At 45.5% G+C, this 17998-nt stretch overlaps 8 non-coding genes across 8 annotated transcripts; all 8 read left to right on the top strand.

Moving 5' to 3' along the window:
* Positions 1-343: 343 nt before the first annotated feature.
* Positions 344-417, top strand: trnan-guu (transfer RNA asparagine (anticodon GUU)). Its single transcript has one exon. It is a non-coding gene; the product is annotated as a tRNA-Asn (tRNA).
* A 2122-nt stretch (positions 418-2539) lies between these two features.
* trnan-guu (transfer RNA asparagine (anticodon GUU)) lies at positions 2540-2613 on the top strand. Its single transcript has one exon. It is a non-coding gene; the product is annotated as a tRNA-Asn (tRNA).
* Positions 2614-4729: 2116 nt separating this feature from the next.
* trnan-guu (transfer RNA asparagine (anticodon GUU)) lies at positions 4730-4803 on the top strand. Its single transcript has one exon. It is a non-coding gene; the product is annotated as a tRNA-Asn (tRNA).
* Positions 4804-6927: 2124 nt separating this feature from the next.
* Positions 6928-7001, top strand: trnan-guu (transfer RNA asparagine (anticodon GUU)). The gene has a single exon. It is a non-coding gene; the product is annotated as a tRNA-Asn (tRNA).
* Positions 7002-9123: 2122 nt separating this feature from the next.
* Positions 9124-9197, top strand: trnan-guu (transfer RNA asparagine (anticodon GUU)). The gene has a single exon. It is a non-coding gene; the product is annotated as a tRNA-Asn (tRNA).
* Positions 9198-11313: 2116 nt separating this feature from the next.
* Positions 11314-11387, top strand: trnan-guu (transfer RNA asparagine (anticodon GUU)). The gene has a single exon. It is a non-coding gene; the product is annotated as a tRNA-Asn (tRNA).
* A 2124-nt stretch (positions 11388-13511) lies between these two features.
* On the top strand, positions 13512-13585 carry trnan-guu (transfer RNA asparagine (anticodon GUU)). The gene has a single exon. It is a non-coding gene; the product is annotated as a tRNA-Asn (tRNA).
* Positions 13586-15707: 2122 nt separating this feature from the next.
* trnan-guu (transfer RNA asparagine (anticodon GUU)) lies at positions 15708-15781 on the top strand. The gene has a single exon. It is a non-coding gene; the product is annotated as a tRNA-Asn (tRNA).
* The last annotated feature ends 2217 nt before the right edge of the window (positions 15782-17998 follow it).

The following is a 17998-nucleotide window of genomic DNA, read 5'->3' as shown; positions in this document are numbered from 1 at the left end:
ATAGGGTGGAACTGTGGCCTGGAGAGTTTCTGTCAGGGGAAAGATTTCCGCAGCAGAACAGTGTGACATTGTTAAATGAGCTCTGTTTTGTGCTTCGTACAATTGTTGAATTGCCGCAACCGTTTTGAAATTTTCCCCTTGTGAAATGGTTCTCCGACTGACAGAAAAAGTGCTGGGGAGAAATTTTGATTTGTACCACCAGATGGCAGAGATAAACAGATACCATCCCGCAGCGTCGATCTGGAAAAGCTGATGACTGGCAGGATTCTCCAGCTCACACGACCTGAGACTCGAATTCATTGAAACACTGGTTTGCAGTGTCTTGGGTGATTTTGCTGTGGTCGTCTCTGTGGCGCAATTGGCTCGCGCGTTCGGCTGTTAACTGAAAGGTTGGTGGTTCAAGCCCACCCAGGGACGTCGGCCCTTATTGAGCGTTTTACTTAGCGCCCCTGGACGTGCTTGTTCTACTCTCTGTGTTTGCATTGGTGTCTTCTTTTCCTGATTATTTAACAACGCTGCTCTGATCCATTACCTGACTGTTTCCATGCATTCATGATAAGCAATTTTCAATGAAATGAGCAAAAACCATGCACAGACGTCGAACCCATATACTCAGGACGGTCGGGCTTCGAAAAAAGCAATGCAAATTCATTCAATGGCTGCACAATCTGGGACTGTTCCACCGCTGGGATTAGGGAAAACAAGTTGAATGCGGTGGACCATTTTAATGATATTTTACCTGCATCAAATAAGTTCACTTTTATTGATGTACACTAAAAGTCCCTGGCTGACATTGTTCCAGTCCACTGCTGACAGCTGATCAAAGCAGGTGTGGAATTGCTCGTGACAGCTGAGCACCAAGCGCTGAATTTTCTTCAGTTTTCAAATCCAATTCCACACATCGTGACTCAGAATCACTGCTGTGAGAGTGGGAAATCACTGCAAATACTCAACAGGACGGGCAACTTGTGAAAACTCTTTCAATTTTTGTTGTACAGACTTTTCTTAAAACTTCAAACTGGACCATTTGGCAATATAAAGCGTGTGTGTGTGTCTGTGGCTGTGGCTGTGATGGTTCTATCGAAACTGAGAGTCTTGATGTTATGAGGGCGATGCATTGTGAGTGTGTCAGTTGTAAATCTCCTTTTATTTTGATAATATATATCAGATTTTAAATATATAAATATTGTGCACTTGAGTATTATGGGTGTATCAGTGTGCTCATTCTGAATAAATGTGTGTGTGTGCGTGTGTTACTTCTCAATGTATTTGTGTGTATCTGTGTTGTGTATACATTTTTCTGTGTCAAAGCAAAGTAAGAGAGCAATAAATAAGCAGAAAGTACACATAAACTCACACAATGCCACAACACGGTTCAGAAACATGCACACAAACTCACACAGTCCGACAAAACGGTTCAGAAACCCGCAGACAAACTCACACAGTCCTAGAACACCGTTCAGAGACACATTAAACTCACACCGTCCCACAACACGCTGCAAAGCCACACACAAACTCACACGGTCCCACAGCACGGTTCAGAGACATACACAAACTTACACAGTCCCACAACACGGTTCAGACACGCACACACAATCTCACTCAGTCCCGCCGTTCATTTAAAATACCTGTGGAGCACGATAGATCTTAAAACCAGAGACGTTCACCATCCTGACTGCACATATCCATTCCAGTAGCGAAAGGGCGAGCACTGGCTCCGGCCAGTTCTGATAGAGCACGAGGCTTGTCAATCAAGTCATGCTCCACCCAGCCCAGATTGAGTCACCTACCAGGTCGCAGTTTACTGTGTGTCAGAACCTGCCCCTCAGGTGTGGGAGATTCCAAGCTTAGTCTGTCGGTTAAAAGGGCATGGGGGCAGATTGGCCTTTTGCCATGTGGCAGTATCCTCAATAAAAGCCTCTTTGCCTGGGAAACCGGGTCTAACGGTAGCTACCTGGAGACGAACCGTCAACATTGTGAGTGCAAAAGCAAACGAATGGTGGATGCTGGAAATCTGAAATGAAAAGAGAAAATGCAGGAAATGCGCAGCAACTCAGGCAGCACATCTGGAAAGACAAACAGTGTTAGACTTTCTGGTGGGTAGCCTTTCTTCACAACTGGATAAAGGTTAGAGATTGAACAGGTATAAAGCGAGTGCAGAGGCAGAGGGAAAGGAGAAGGGGCAAGGTGTGGGATAGGGTGGAACTGTGGCCTGGAGAGTTTGTCTGTCAGGGGAAAGATTTCCGCAGCAGAACAGTGTGACATTGTTAAATGAGCTCTGTTTTGTGCTTCGTACCATTGTTGAATTGCCGCAACCGTTTTGACATTTTCCCCTTGTGAAATGGTTCTCCGACTGACGGAAAAAGTGCTGGGGAGAAATTTTGATTTGTACCACCAGATGGCAGAGATAAACAGATACCATCCCGCAGCGTCGATCTGGAAAAGCTGATGACTGGCAGGATTCTCCAGCTCACACGACCTGAGACTCGAATTCATTGAAACACTGGTTTGCAGTGTCTTGGGTGATTTTGCTGTGGTCGTCTCTGTGGCGCAATTGGCTAGCGCGTTTGGCTGTTAACCGAAAGGTTGGTGGTTCAAGCCCACCCAGGGACGTCGGCCCTTATTGAGCGTTTTACTTAGCGCCCCTGGACGTGCTTGTTCTACTCTCTGTGTTTGCATTGGTGTCTTCTTTTCCTGATTATTTAACAACGCTGCTCTGATCCATTACCTGACTGTTTCCATGCATTCATGATAAGCAATTTTCAATGAAATGAGCAAAAACCATGCACAGACGTCGAACCCATATATTAAGGTCGGTCGGGCTTCGAAAAAAGCAATGCAAATTCATTCAATGGCTGCACAATCTGGGACTGTTCCACCGCTGGGATTAGGGAAAACACGTTGAATGCGGTGGACCTTTTTAATGATATTTTACCTGCATCAAATAAGTTCACTTTTATTGATGTACACTAAAAGTCCCTGGCTGACATTGTTCCAGTCCACTGCTGACAGCTGATCAAAGCAGGTGTGGAATTGCTCGTGACAGCTGAGCACCAAGCGCTGAATTGTCTTCAGTTTTCAAATCCAATTCCACACATCGTGACTCAGAGTCACTGCTGTGAGAGTGGGAAATCGCTGCAAATACTCAACAGGACGGGCAACTTGTGAAAACTCTTTCAATTTTTGTTGTACAGACTTTTCGTAAAACTTCAAACTGGACCATTTGGCAATATAAAGCGTGTGTGTGTGTCTGTGGCTGTGGCTGTGATGGTTCTATCGAAACTGAGAGTCTTGATGTTATGAGGGCGATGCATTGTGAGTGTGTCAGTTGTAAATCTCCTTTTATTTTGATAATATATATCAGGTTCTAAATATATAAATATTGTGCACTTGAGTATTATGGGTGTATCAGTGTGCTCATTCTGAATAAATGTGTGTGTGTGGGTGTGTGCGTGTGTTACTTCTCAATGTATTTGTGTGTATCTGTGTTGTGTATACATTTTTCTATGTGTCAAAGCAAAGTAAGAGAGCAATAAATAAGCAGAAAGTACACATAAACTCACACAATGCCACAACACGGTTCAGAAACATGCACACAAACTCACACAGTCCGACAAAACGGTTCAGAAACCCGCAGACAAACTCACACAGTCCTAGAACACCGTTCAGAGACACATTAAACTCACACCGTCCCACAACACGCTGCAAAGCCACACACAAACTCACACGGTCCCACAGCACGGTTCAGAGACATACACAAACTTACACAGTCCCACAACACGGTTCAGACACGCACACACAATCTCACTCAGTCCTACCTGTCGAGCACGATAGATCTTAAAACCAGAGACGTTCACCATCCTGACTGCACATATCCATTCCAGTAGCGAAAGGGGGAGCACTGGCTCCGGCCAGTTCTGATATAGCACGAGGCTTGTCAATCAAGTCATGCTCCACCCAGCCCAGATTGAGTCACCTACCAGGTCGCAGTTTACTGTGTGTCAGAACCTGCCCCTCAGGTGTGGGAGATTCCAAGCTTAGTCTGTCGGTTAAAAGGGCATGGGGGCAGATTGGCCTTTTGCCATGTGGCAGTATCCTCAATAAAAGCCTCTTTGCCTGGGAAACCGGGTCTAACGGTAGCTACCTGGAGACGAACCGTCAACATTGTGAGTGCAAAAGCAAACGAATGGTGGATGCTGGAAATCTGAAATGAAAAGAGAAAATGCAGGAAATGCGCAGCAACTCAGGCAGCACATCTGGAAAGACAAACAGTGTTAGACTTTCTGGTGGGTAGCCTTTCTTCACAACTGGATAAAGGTTAGAGATTGAACAGGTATAAAGCGAGTGCAGAGGCAGAGGGAAAGGAGAAGGGGCAAGGTGTGGGATAGGGTGGAACTGTGGCCTGGAGAGTTTGTCTGTCAGGGGAAAGATTTCCGCAGCAGAACAGTGTGACATTGTTAAATGAGCTCTGTTTTGTGCTTCGTACAATTGTTGAATTGCCGCAACCGTTTTGAAATTTTCCCCTTGTGAAATGGTTCTCCGACTGACGGAAAAAGTGCTGGGGAGAAATTTTGATTTGTACCACCAGATGGCAGAGATAAACAGATACCATCCCGCAGCGTCGATCTGGAAAAGCTGATGACTGGCAGGATTCTCCAGCTCACACGACCTGAGACTCGAATTCATTGAAACACTGGTTTGCAGTGTCTTGGGTGATTTTGCTGTGGTCGTCGCTGTGGCGCAATTGGCTAGCGCGTTCGGCTGTTAACCGAAAGGTTGGTGGTTCAAGCCCACTCAGGGACGTCGGCCCTTATTGAGCGGTTTACTTTGCGCCCCTGGACGTGCTTGTTCTACTCTCTGTGTTTGCATTGGTGTCTTCTTTTCCTGATTATTTAACAACGCTGCTCTGATCCATTACCTGACTGTTTCCATGCATTCATGATAAGCAATTTTCAATGAAATGAGCAAAAACCATGCACAGACGTCGAACCCATACACTAAGGTCGGTCGGGCTTCGAAAAAAGCAATGCAAATTCATTCAATGGCTGCACAATCTGGGACTGTTCCACCGCTGGGATTAGGGAAAACAAGTTGAATGCGGTGGACCATTTTAATGATATTTTACCTGCATCAAATAAGTTCACTTTTATTGATGTACACTAAAAGTCCCTGGCTGACATTGTTCCAGTCCACTGCTGACAGCTGATCAAAGCAGGTGTGGAATTGCTCGTGACAGCTGAGCACCAAGCGCTGAATTTTCTTCAGTTTTCAAATCCAATTCCACACATCGTGACTCAGAATCACTGCTCTGAGAGTGGGAAATCGCTGCAAATACTCAACAGGACGGGCAACTTGTGAAAACTCTTTCAATTTTTGTTGTACAGACTTTTCTTAAAACTTCAAACTGGACCATTTGGCAATATAAAGCGTGTGTGTGTGTCTGTGGCTGTGGCTGTGATGGTTCTATCGAAACTGAGAGTCTTGATGTTATGAGGGCGATGCATTGTGAGTGTGTCAGTTGTAAATCTCCTTTTATTTTGATAATATATATCAGGTTTTAAATATATAAATATTGTGCACTTGAGTATTATGGGTGTATCAGTGTGCTCATTCTGAATAAATGTGTGTGTGTGTGCGTGTGTTACTTCTCAATGTATTTGTGTGTATCTGTGTTGTGTATACATTTTTCTGTGTCAAAGCAAAGTAAGCGAGCAATAAATAAGCAGAAAGTACACATAAACTCACACAATGCCACAACACGGTTCAGAAACATGCACACAAACTCACACAGTCCGACAAAACGGTTCAGAAACCCGCAGACAAACTCACACAGTCCTAGAACACCGTTCAGAGACACATTAAACTCACACCGTCCCACAACACGCTGCAAAGCCACACACAAACTCACACGGTCCCACAGCACGGTTCAGAGACATACACAAACTTACACAGTCCCACAACACGGTTCAGACACGCACACACAATCTCACTCAGTCCCGCCGTTCATTTAAAATACCTGTCGAGCACGATAGATCTTAAAACCAGAGACGTTCACCATCTTGACTGCACATATCCATTCCAGTAGCGAAAGGGCGAGCACTGGCTCCGGCCAGTTCTGATATAGCACGAGGCTTGTCAATCAAGTCATGCTCCACCCAGCCCAGATTGAGTCACCTACCAGGTCGCAGTTTACTGTGTGTCAGAACCTGCCCCTCAGGTGTGGGAGATTCCAAGCTTAGTCTGTCGGTTAAAAGGGCATGGGGGCAGATTGGCCTTTTGCCATGTGGCAGTATCCTCAATAAAAGCCTCTTTGCCTGGGAAACCGGGTCTAACGGTAGCTACCTGGAGACGAACCGTCAACATTGTGAGTGCAAAAGCAAACGAATGGTGGATGCTGGAAATCTGAAATGAAAAGAGAAAATGCAGGAAATGCGCAGCAACTCAGGCAGCACATCTGGAAAGACAAACAGTGTTAGACTTTCTGGTGGGTAGCCTTTCTTCACAACTGGATAAAGGTTAGAGATTGAACAGGTATAAAGCGAGTGCAGAGGCAGAGGGAAAGGAGAAGGGGCAAGGTGTGGGATAGGGTGGAACTGTGGCCTGGAGAGTTTGTCTGTCAGGGGAAAGATTTCCGCAGCAGAACAGTGTGACATTGTTAAATGAGCTCTGTTTTGTGCTTCGTACAATTGTTGAATTGCCGCAACCGTTTTGAAATTTTCCCCTTGTGAAATGGTTCTCCGACTGACGCAAAAAGTGCTGGGGAGAAATTTTGATTTGTACCACCAGATGGCAGAGATAAACAGATACCATCCCGCAGCGTCGATCTGGAAAAGCTGATGACTGGCAGGATTCTCCAGCTCACACGACCTGAGACTCGAATTCATTGAAACACTCGTTTGCAGTGTCTTGGGTGATTTTGCTGTGGTCGTCTCTGTGGCGCAATTGGCTCGCGCGTTCGGCTGTTAAGCGAAAGGTTGGTGGTTCAAGCCCACCTAGGGACGTCGGCCCTTATTGAGCATTTTACTTTGCGCCCCTGGACGTGCTTGTTCTACTCTCTGTGTTTGCATTGGTGTCTTCTTTTCCTGATTATTTAACAACGCTGCTCTGATCCATTACCTGACTGTTTCCATGCATTCATGATAAGCAATTTTCAATGAAATGAGCAAAAACCATGCACAGACGTCGAACCCATATACTCAGGACGGTCGGGCTTCGAAAAAAGCAATGCAAATTCATTCAATGGCTGCACAATCTGGGACTGTTCCACCGCTGGGATTAGGGAAAACAAGTTGAATGCGGTGGACCTTTTTAATGATATTTTACCTGCATCAAATAAGTTCACTTTTATTGATGTACACTAAAAGTCCCTGGCTGACATTGTTCCAGTCCACTGCTGACAGCTGATCAAAGCAGGTGTGGAATTGCTCGTGACAGCTGAGCACCAAGCGCTGAATTTTCTTCAGTTTTCAAATCCAATTCTACACATCGTGACTCAGAATCACTGCTGTGAGAGTGGGAAATCGCTGCAAATACTCAACAGGACGGGCAACTTGTGAAAACTCTTTCAATTTTTGTTGTACAGACTTTTCTTAAAACTTCAAACTGGACCATTTGGCAATATAAAGCGTGTGTGTGTGTCTGTGGCTGTGGCTGTGATGGTTCTATCGAAACTGAGAGTCTTGATGTTATGAGGGCGATGCATTGTGAGTGTGTCAGTTGTAAATCTCCTTTTATTTTGATAATATATATCAGATTTTAAATATATAAATATTGTGCACTTGAGTATTATGGGTGTATCAGTGTGCTCATTCTGAATAAATGTGTGTGTGTGCGTGTGTTACTTCTCAATGTATTTGTGTGTATCTGTGTTGTGTATACATTTTTCTGTGTCAAAGCAAAGTAAGAGAGCAATAAATAAGCAGAAAGTACACATAAACTCACACAATGCCACAACACGGTTCAGAAACATGCACACAAACTCACACAGTCCGACAAAACGGTTCAGAAACCCGCAGACAAACTCACACAGTCCTAGAACACCGTTCAGAGACACATTAAACTCACACCGTCCCACAACACGCTGCAAAGCCACACACAAACTCACACGGTCCCACAGCACGGTTCAGAGACATACACAAACTTACACAGTCCCACAACACGGTTCAGACACGCACACACAATCTCACTCAGTCCCGCCGTTCATTTAAAATACCTGTGGAGCACGATAGATCTTAAAACCAGAGACGTTCACCATCCTGACTGCACATATCCATTCCAGTAGCGAAAGGGCGAGCACTGGCTCCGGCCAGTTCTGATAGAGCACGAGGCTTGTCAATCAAGTCATGCTCCACCCAGCCCAGATTGAGTCACCTACCAGGTCGCAGTTTACTGTGTGTCAGAACCTGCCCCTCAGGTGTGGGAGATTCCAAGCTTAGTCTGTCGGTTAAAAGGGCATGGGGGCAGATTGGCCTTTTGCCATGTGGCAGTATCCTCAATAAAAGCCTCTTTGCCTGGGAAACCGGGTCTAACGGTAGCTACCTGGAGACGAACCGTCAACATTGTGAGTGCAAAAGCAAACGAATGGTGGATGCTGGAAATCTGAAATGAAAAGAGAAAATGCAGGAAATGCGCAGCAACTCAGGCAGCACATCTGGAAAGACAAACAGTGTTAGACTTTCTGGTGGGTAGCCTTTCTTCACAACTGGATAAAGGTTAGAGATTGAACAGGTATAAAGCGAGTGCAGAGGCAGAGGGAAAGGAGAAGGGGCAAGGTGTGGGATAGGGTGGAACTGTGGCCTGGAGAGTTTGTCTGTCAGGGGAAAGATTTCCGCAGCAGAACAGTGTGACATTGTTAAATGAGCTCTGTTTTGTGCTTCGTACCATTGTTGAATTGCCGCAACCGTTTTGACATTTTCCCCTTGTGAAATGGTTCTCCGACTGACGGAAAAAGTGCTGGGGAGAAATTTTGATTTGTACCACCAGATGGCAGAGATAAACAGATACCATCCCGCAGCGTCGATCTGGAAAAGCTGATGACTGGCAGGATTCTCCAGCTCACACGACCTGAGACTCGAATTCATTGAAACACTGGTTTGCAGTGTCTTGGGTGATTTTGCTGTGGTTGTCTCTGTGGCGCAATTGGCTAGCGCGTTCGGCTGTTAACCGAAAGGTTGGTGGTTCAAGCCCACCCAGGGACGTCGGCCCTTATTGAGCGTTTTACTTAGCGCCCCTGGACGTGCTTGTTCTACTCTCTGTGTTTGCATTGGTGTCTTCTTTTCCTGATTATTTAACAACGCTGCTCTGATCCATTACCTGACTGTTTCCATGCATTCATGATAAGCAATTTTCAATGAAATGAGCAAAAACCATGCACAGACGTCGAACCCATATATTAAGGTCGGTCGGGCTTCGAAAAAAGCAATGCAAATTCATTCAATGGCTGCACAATCTGGGACTGTTCCACCGCTGGGATTAGGGAAAACACGTTGAATGCGGTGGACCTTTTTAATGATATTTTACCTGCATCAAATAAGTTCACTTTTATTGATGTACACTAAAAGTCCCTGGCTGACATTGTTCCAGTCCACTGCTGACAGCTGATCAAAGCAGGTGTGGAATTGCTCGTGACAGCTGAGCACCAAGCGCTGAATTGTCTTCAGTTTTCAAATCCAATTCCACACATCGTGACTCAGAGTCACTGCTGTGAGAGTGGGAAATCGCTGCAAATACTCAACAGGACGGGCAACTTGTGAAAACTCTTTCAATTTTTGTTGTACAGACTTTTCGTAAAACTTCAAACTGGACCATTTGGCAATATAAAGCGTGTGTGTGTGTCTGTGGCTGTGGCTGTGATGGTTCTATCGAAACTGAGAGTCTTGATGTTATGAGGGCGATGCATTGTGAGTGTGTCAGTTGTAAATCTCCTTTTATTTTGATAATATATATCAGGTTCTAAATATATAAATATTGTGCACTTGAGTATTATGGGTGTATCAGTGTGCTCATTCTGAATAAATGTGTGTGTGTGGGTGTGTGCGTGTGTTACTTCTCAATGTATTTGTGTGTATCTGTGTTGTGTATACATTTTTCTATGTGTCAAAGCAAAGTAAGAGAGCAATAAATAAGCAGAAAGTACACATAAACTCACACAATGCCACAACACGGTTCAGAAACATGCACACAAACTCACACAGTCCGACAAAACGGTTCAGAAACCCGCAGACAAACTCACACAGTCCTAGAACACCGTTCAGAGACACATTAAACTCACACCGTCCCACAACACGCTGCAAAGCCACACACAAACTCACACGGTCCCACAGCACGGTTCAGAGACATACACAAACTTACACAGTCCCACAACACGGTTCAGACACGCACACACAATCTCACTCAGTCCTACCTGTCGAGCACGATAGATCTTAAAACCAGAGACGTTCACCATCCTGACTGCACATATCCATTCCAGTAGCGAAAGGGGGAGCACTGGCTCCGGCCAGTTCTGATATAGCACGAGGCTTGTCAATCAAGTCATGCTCCACCCAGCCCAGATTGAGTCACCTACCAGGTCGCAGTTTACTGTGTGTCAGAACCTGCCCCTCAGGTGTGGGAGATTCCAAGCTTAGTCTGTCGGTTAAAAGGGCATGGGGGCAGATTGGCCTTTTGCCATGTGGCAGTATCCTCAATAAAAGCCTCTTTGCCTGGGAAACCGGGTCTAACGGTAGCTACCTGGAGACGAACCGTCAACATTGTGAGTGCAAAAGCAAACGAATGGTGGATGCTGGAAATCTGAAATGAAAAGAGAAAATGCAGGAAATGCGCAGCAACTCAGGCAGCACATCTGGAAAGACAAACAGTGTTAGACTTTCTGGTGGGTAGCCTTTCTTCACAACTGGATAAAGGTTAGAGATTGAACAGGTATAAAGCGAGTGCAGAGGCAGAGGGAAAGGAGAAGGGGCAAGGTGTGGGATAGGGTGGAACTGTGGCCTGGAGAGTTTGTCTGTCAGGGGAAAGATTTCCGCAGCAGAACAGTGTGACATTGTTAAATGAGCTCTGTTTTGTGCTTCGTACAATTGTTGAATTGCCGCAACCGTTTTGAAATTTTCCCCTTGTGAAATGGTTCTCCGACTGACGCAAAAAGTGCTGGGGAGAAATTTTGATTTGTACCACCAGATGGCAGAGATAAACAGATACCATCCCGCAGCGTCGATCTGGAAAAGCTGATGACTGGCAGGATTCTCCAGCTCACACGACCTGAGACTCGAATTCATTGAAACACTGGTTTGCAGTGTCTTGGGTGATTTTGCTGTGGTCGTCGCTGTGGCGCAATTGGCTAGCGCGTTCGGCTGTTAATCGAAAGGTTGGTGGTTCAAGCCCACCCAGGGACGTCGGCCCTTATTGAGCGTTTTACTTTGCGCCCCTGGACGTGCTTGTTCAACTCTCTGTGTTTGCATTGGTGTCTTCTTTTCCTGATTATTTAACAACGCTGCTCTGATCCATTACCTGACTGTTTCCATGCATTCATGATAAGCAATTTTCAATGAAATGAGCAAAAACCATGCACAGACGTCGAACCCATATACTAAGGTCGGTCGGGCTTCGAAAAAAGCAATGCAAATTCATTCAATGGCTGCACAATCTGGGACTGTTCCACCGCTGGGATTAGGGAAAACAAGTTGAATGCGGTGGACCATTTTAATGATATTTTACCTGCATCAAATAAGTTCACTTTTATTGATGTACACTAAAAGTCCCTGGCTGACATTGTTCCAGTCCACTGCTGACAGCTGATCAAAGCAGGTGTGGAATTGCTCGTGACAGCTGAGCACCAAGCGCTGAATTTTCTTCAGTTTTCAAATCCAATTCCACACATCGTGACTCAGAATCACTGCTGTGAGAGTGGGAAATCGCTGCAAATACTCAACAGGACGGGCAACTTGTGAAAACTCTTTCAATTTTTGTTGTACAGACTTTTCTTAAAACTTCAAACTGGACCATTTGGCAATATAAAGCGTGTGTGTGTGTCTGTGGCTGTGGCTGTGATGGTTCTATCGAAACTGAGAGTCTTGATGTTATGAGGGCGATGCATTGTGAGTGTGTCAGTTGTAAATCTCCTTTTATTTTGATAATATATATCAGGTTTTAAATATATAAATATTGTGCACTTGAGTATTATGGGTGTATCAGTGTGCTCATTCTGAATAAATGTGTGTGTGTGTGCGTGTGTTACTTCTCAATGTATTTGTGTGTATCTGTGTTGTGTATACATTTTTCTGTGTCAAAGCAAAGTAAGCGAGCAATAAATAAGCAGAAAGTACACATAAACTCACACAATGCCACAACACGGTTCAGAAACATGCACACAAACTCACACAGTCCGACAAAACGGTTCAGAAACCCGCAGACAAACTCACACAGTCCTAGAACACCGTTCAGAGACACATTAAACTCACACCGTCCCACAACACGCTGCAAAGCCACACACAAACTCACACGGTCCCACAGCACGGTTCAGAGACATACACAAACTTACACAGTCCCACAACACGGTTCAGACACGCACACACAATCTCACTCAGTCCCGCCGTTCATTTAAAATACCTGTCGAGCACGATAGATCTTAAAACCAGAGACGTTCACCATCCTGACTGCACATATCCATTCCAGTAGCGAAAGGGGGAGCACTGGCTCCGGCCAGTTCTGATATAGCACGAGGCTTGTCAATCAAGTCATGCTCCACCCAGCCCAGATTGAGTCACCTACCAGGTCGCAGTTTACTGTGTGTCAGAACCTGCCCCTCAGGTGTGGGAGATTCCAAGCTTAGTCTGTCGGTTAAAAGGGCATGGGGGCAGATTGGCCTTTTGCCATGTGGCAGTATCCTCAATAAAAGCCTCTTTGCCTGGGAAACCGGGTCTAACGGTAGCTACCTGGAGACGAACCGTCAACATTGTGAGTGCAAAAGCAAACGAATGGTGGATGCTGGAAATCTGAAATGAAAAGAGAAAATGCAGGAAATGCGCAGCAACTCAGGCAGCACATCTGGAAAGACAAACAGTGTTAGACTTTCTGGTGGGTAGCCTTTCTTCACAACTGGATAAAGGTTAGAGATTGAACAGGTATAAAGCGAGTGCAGAGGCAGAGGGAAAGGAGAAGGGGCAAGGTGTGGGATAGGGTGGAACTGTGGCCTGGAGAGTTTGTCTGTCAGGGGAAAGATTTCCGCAGCAGAACAGTGTGACATTGTTAAATGAGCTCTGTTTTGTGCTTCGTACAATTGTTGAATTGCCGCAACCGTTTTGAAATTTTCCCCTTGTGAAATGGTTCTCCGACTGACGCAAAAAGTGCTGGGGAGAAATTTTGATTTGTACCACCAGATGGCAGAGATAAACAGATACCATCCCGCAGCGTCGATCTGGAAAAGCTGATGACTGGCAGGATTCTCCAGCTCACACGACCTGAGACTCGAATTCATTGAAACACTCGTTTGCAGTGTCTTGGGTGATTTTGCTGTGGTCGTCTCTGTGGCGCAATTGGCTCGCGCGTTCGGCTGTTAAGCGAAAGGTTGGTGGTTCAAGCCCACCTAGAGACGTCGGCCCTTATTGAGCGTTTTGCTTTGCGCCCCTGGACGTGCTTGTTCTACTCTCTGTGTTTGCATTGGTGTCTTCTTTTCCTGATTATTTAACAACGCTGCTCTGATCCATTACCTGACTGTTTCCATGCATTCATGATAAGCAATTTTCAATGAAATGAGCAAAAACCATGCACAGACGTCGAACCCATATACTCAGGACGGTCGGGCTTCGAAAAAAGCAATGCAAATTCATTCAATGGCTGCACAATCTGGGACTGTTCCACCGCTGGGATTAGGGAAAACAAGTTGAATGCGGTGGACCTTTTTAATGATATTTTACCTGCATCAAATAAGTTCACTTTTATTGATGTACACTAAAAGTCCCTGGCTGACATTGTTCCAGTCCACTGCTGACAGCTGATCAAAGCAGGTGTGGAATTGCTCGTGACAGCTGAGCACCAAGCGCTGAATTTTCTTCAGTTTTCAAATCCAATTCCACACATCGTGACTCAGAATCACTGCTGTGAGAGTGGGAAATCGCTGCAAATACTCAACAGGACGGGCAACTTGTGAAAACTCTTTCAATTTTTGTTGTACAGACTTTTCTTAAAACTTCAAACTGGACCATTTGGCAATATAAAGCGTGTGTGTGTGTCTGTGGCTGTGGCTGTGATGGTTCTATCGAAACTGAGAGTCTTGATGTTATGAGGGCGATGCATTGTGAGTGTGTCAGTTGTAAATCTCCTTTTATTTTGATAATATATATCAGATTTTAAATATATAAATATTGTGCACTTGAGTATTATGGGTGTATCAGTGTGCTCATTCTGAATAAATGTGTGTGTGTGCGTGTGTTACTTCTCAATGTATTTGTGTGTATCTGTGTTGTGTATACATTTTTCTGTGTCAAAGCAAAGTAAGAGAGCAATAAATAAGCAGAAAGTACACATAAACTCACACAATGCCACAACACGGTTCAGAAACATGCACACAAACTCACACAGTCCGACAAAACGGTTCAGAAACCCGCAGACAAACTCACACAGTCCTAGAACACCGTTCAGAGACACATTAAACTCACACCGTCCCACAACACGCTGCAAAGCCACACACAAACTCACACGGTCCCACAGCACGGTTCAGAGACATACACAAACTTACACAGTCCCACAACACGGTTCAGACACGCACACACAATCTCACTCAGTCCCGCCGTTCATTTAAAATACCTGTCGAGCACGATAGATCTTAAAACCAGAGACGTTCACCATCCTGACTGCACATATCCATTCCAGTAGCGAAAGGGCGAGCACTGGCTCCGGCCAGTTCTGATAGAGCACGAGGCTTGTCAATCAAGTCATGCTCCACCCAGCCCAGATTGAGTCACCGACCAGGTCGCAGTTTACTGTGTGTCAGAACCTGCCCCTCAGGTGTGGGAGATTCCAAGCTTAGTCTGTCGGTTAAAAGGGCATGGGGGCAGATTGGCCTTTTGCCATGTGGCAGTATCCTCAATAAAAGCCTCTTTGCCTGGGAAACCGGGTCTAACGGTAGCTACCTGGAGACGAACCGTCAACATTGTGAGTGCAAAAGCAAACGAATGGTGGATGCTGGAAATCTGAAATGAAAAGAGAAAATGCAGGAAATGCGCAGCAACTCAGGCAGCACATCTGGAAAGACAAACAGTGTTAGACTTTCTGGTGGGTAGCCTTTCTTCACAACTGGATAAAGGTTAGAGATTGAACAGGTATAAAGCGAGTGCAGAGGCAGAGGGAAAGGAGAAGGGGCAAGGTGTGGGATAGGGTGGAACTGTGGCCTGGAGAGTTTGTCTGTCAGGGGAAAGATTTCCGCAGCAGAACAGTGTGACATTGTTAAATGAGCTCTGTTTTGTGCTTCGTACAATTGTTGAATTGCCGCAACCGTTTTGAAATTTTCCCCTTGTGAAATGGTTCTCCGACTGACGCAAAAAGTGCTGGGGAGAAATTTTGATTTGTACCACCAGATGGCAGAGATAAACAGATACCATCCCGCAGCGTCGATCTGGAAAAGCTGATGACTGGCAGGATTCTCCAGCTCACACGACCTGAGACTCGAATTCATTGAAACACTCGTTTGCAGTGTCTTGGGTGATTTTGCTGTGGTCGTCTCTGTGGCGCAATTGGCTCGCGCGTTCGGCTGTTAAGCGAAAGGTTGGTGGTTCAAGCCCACCTAGGGACGTCGGCCCTTATTGAGCGTTTTGCTTTGCGCCCCTGGACGTGCTTGTTCTACTCTCTGTGTTTGCATTGGTGTCTTCTTTTCCTGATTATTTAACAACGCTGCTCTGATCCATTACCTGACTGTTTCCATGCATTCATGATAAGCAATTTTCAATGAAATGAGCAAAAACCATGCACAGACGTCGAACCCATATATTAAGGACGGTCGGGCTTCGAAAAAAGCAATGCAAATTCATTCAATGGCTGCACAATCTGGGACTGTTCCACCGCTGGGATTAGGGAAAACACGTTGAATGCGGTGGACCTTTTTAATGATATTTTACCTGCATCAAATAAGTTCACTTTTATTGATGTACACTAAAAGTCCCTGGCTGACATTGTTCCAGTCCACTGCTGACAGCTGATCAAAGCAGGTGTGGAATTGCTCGTGACAGCTGAGCACCAAGCGCTGAATTTTCTTCAGTTTTCAAATCCAATTCCACACATCGTGACTCAGAATCACTGCTGTGAGAGTGGGAAATCGCTGCAAATACTCAACAGGACGGGCAACTTGTGAAAACTCTTTCAATTTTTGTTGTACAGACTTTTCTTAAAACTTCAAACTGGACCATATGGCAATATAAAGCGTGTGTGTGTGTCTGTGTCTGTGGCTGTGATGGTTCTATCGAAACTGAGAGTCTTGATGTTATGAGGGCGATGCATTGTGAGTGTGTCAGTTGTAAATCTCCTTTTATTTTGATAATATATATCAGGTTCTAAATATATAAATATTGTGCACTTGAGTATTATGGGTGTATCAGTGTGCTCATTCTGAATAAATGTGTGTGTGTGTGTGCGTGTGTTACTTCTCAATGTATTTGTGTGTATCTGTGTTGTGTATACATTTTTCTATGTGTCAAAGCAAAGTAAGAGAGCAATAAATAAGCAGAAAGTACACATAAACTCACACAATGCCACAACACGGTTCAGAAACATGCACACAAACTCACACAGTCCGACAAAACGGTTCAGAAACCCGCAGACAAACTCACACAGTCCTAGAACACCGTTCAGAGACACATTAAACTCACACCGTCCCACAACACGCTGCAAAGCCACACACAAACTCACACGGTCCCACAGCACGGTTCAGAGACATACACAAACTTACACAGTCCCACAACACGGTTCAGACACGCACACACAATCTCACTCAGTCCCGCCGTTCATTTAAAATACCTGTCGAGCACAATAGGTCTTAAAACCAGAGACGTTCACCATCCTGACTGCACATATCCATTCCAGTAGCGAAAGGGGGAGCACTGGCTCCGGCCAGTTCTGATATAGCACGAGGCTTGTCAATCAAGTCATGCTCCACCCAGCCCAGATTGAGTCACCTACCAGGTCGCAGTTTACTGTGTGTCAGAACCTGCCCCTCAGGTGTGGGAGATTCCAAGCTTAGTCTGTCGTTTAAAAGGGCATGGGGGCAGATTGGCCTTTTGCCATGTGGCAGTATCCTCAATAAATACCTCTTTGCCTGGGAAACCGGGTCTAACGGTAGCGACCTGGAGACGAACCGTCAACATTGTGAGTGCAAAAGCAAACGAATGGTGGATGCTGGAAATCTGAAATGAAAAGAGAAAATGCAGGAAATGCGCAGCAACTCAGGCAGCACATCTGGAAAGACAAACAGTGTTAGACTTTCTGGTGGGTAGCCTTTCTTCACAACTGGATAAAGGTTAGAGATTGAACAGGTATAAAGCGAGTGCAGAGGCAGAGGGAAAGGCGAAGGGGCAAGGTCTGGGATAGGGTGGAACTGTGGCCTGGAGAGTTTGTCTGTCAGGGGAAAGATTTCCGCAGCAGAACAGTGTGACATTGTTAAATGAGCTCTGTTTTGTGCTTCGTACAATTGTTGAATTGCCGCAACCGTTTTGACATTGTCCACTTGTGAAATGGTTCTCCGACTGACGGAAAAAGTGCTGGGGAGAAATTTTGATTTGTACCACCAGATGGCAGAGATAAACAGATACCATCCCGCAGCGTCGATCTGGAAAAGCTGATGACTGGCAGGATTCTCCAGCTCACACGACCTGAGACTCGAATTCATTGAAACACTGGTTTGCAGTGTCTTGCGTGACTTTGCTGTGGTCGTCTCTATGGCGCAATTGGCTAGCGCGTTCGGCTGTTAACCGAAAGGTTGGTGGTTCAAGCTCACCCAGTGGACGTCGGCCCTTTTTGA

The sequence above is a fragment of the Heterodontus francisci genome, chromosome 22 (assembly GCF_036365525.1).
Source record: "Heterodontus francisci isolate sHetFra1 chromosome 22, sHetFra1.hap1, whole genome shotgun sequence".
In the NCBI taxonomy this organism is placed as follows: domain Eukaryota; kingdom Metazoa; phylum Chordata; class Chondrichthyes; order Heterodontiformes; family Heterodontidae; genus Heterodontus; species Heterodontus francisci.
Note: the sequence above shows the minus strand (reverse complement) of the source record. Positions and strands in the feature narration are given on the sequence as shown.